The sequence below is a fragment of the Condylura cristata genome, unplaced genomic scaffold (assembly GCF_000260355.1).
Source record: "Condylura cristata isolate star-nosed mole 26May11 unplaced genomic scaffold, ConCri1.0 scaffold00034, whole genome shotgun sequence".
Classification (NCBI taxonomy): domain Eukaryota; kingdom Metazoa; phylum Chordata; class Mammalia; order Eulipotyphla; family Talpidae; genus Condylura; species Condylura cristata.
The window spans coordinates 1,472,760-1,474,286 of NW_004567135.1; positions in this window are offsets into that span (position 1 = coordinate 1,472,760).

Genomic DNA, 1,527 nt, shown 5'->3' on the forward strand with positions numbered 1-1,527 from the left:
GGTAAGAACTGCAGATTGCTCCTTTCTCTTTCCCTTCCTGGTGGCAACACTGGTTTACAACTTCACCAGGAGGAGCGGGGATGAGCCCCACCCCCGGGACGTGCGTCCTCACCCCACACACACCACGCACTTGGGCTTGAAGAGTCTGTCACAGGTAGCAGAAACTGAAGTCCCGAAACCTTTCTCAACAAGCGAAGCAAGTCATCGGCAAAGACTATCTTCAGGGAAAAGAATTCCCCTGGCGGCGAGGGGAAGCCTGCGACGCCCGCTCACACGCGGCCACTCTCTGGAGCAGAGGACTGGGCTGAAGGCCAGGTTTCTGGGCAGGCGCCTTTCTCAATGTGTCTCTCAGACTCTCCTACAAGCATCCTTTAAATCCTTAAGCCCCTTTCATATGCATCTTCCACTGAGACCAGAAGGATTGAAGCTGAGAGCCCAGGAGAGGTCACCCAGAATGCCAGAGAGCCCAGGAGAGGGCACCCAGAACGCCAGAGAGGGCAGGAGGGGTCACCCAGAGAGCACGTCCTGGCAGCAGATTTCACCGTCAGAGCACAGCCTGGTGTTCAGAAATGGCTGGTCTGTAGTCTGTACCCTCCGTTACCCCCACAGTAGCACCTAGGGGAGCCCATCTTCAGATGAGACCAGTCAAGGATGGCGCTGCTCAACAAGTACTCGGCCTGACAAAGGGGCAGGGCTGAATGCCAAGCCCAGGCCCGCTCTGAGGCCCTGACCTCTTCCATTAGAAACGTCTGGCAACTAAAGGTGAAGGAAAAGCAGCTGCAGGAGACTTCCTTTCATCTCAGACCCATGATCCTGGGGTCCAACGAGGCTCCAGGACCCTCTTTGGGGCACGGGCCCCCTTCCCACAGGCCCAACATGCAATCAGATGTTGTAAAAGAGCAGACGCACAGCTAGAGACAAGCTAAGCGCTCAGAGCAAGATGTCCTGGTCCAGATATGGGAAATGGCTGTTAACTTTTCAGCTCACTTTCCGTCATCAGACACCGGGAGAAGCCAGCAATGCAGAATGGCAAACGGTTGACTCGAATTTTGCAAAACAGTTTCCAACTTTGAGTCTTACACAACCCAGAGTTGCTTAAGAAAACCATCTCTTTCCCCAAAACCACTTGGCCGAGCCGGCCATGGGCTCCAACGCAGGGCGGCCTCCTTTGCTTCCCCCACGAAGGTCGCCTGTCCCACCTCCCGTCCGCCCAGTTCTGATGGCCCAGTCCCATTCCCCAAGGGCTGCTTTGGACGCGGGGGGCCCCTGCCCCGCGCCAGCCAGGCGCTGCTGGTGCAGCCTGCGGCCCCTGGACTCTCAGCCAGGGCCGGGGGACAGGGGGGCTCTGGCCTCCAGCCGCCCGGCCGTCCGGCCAGCGCCCGCTCGCTGGCCACTTCATTCCTCCGAGGAGACCTGTCAGGCCCGGGCAGGGCGAGGCCGCCAAGTGTCCTGCGCTGCGGCCCAGGCTCCCGCGCCCCTCAGGCCTTGGGGGGCGGCAGAGCCGCGGGAGAAAGGCCGCCGCCTCGC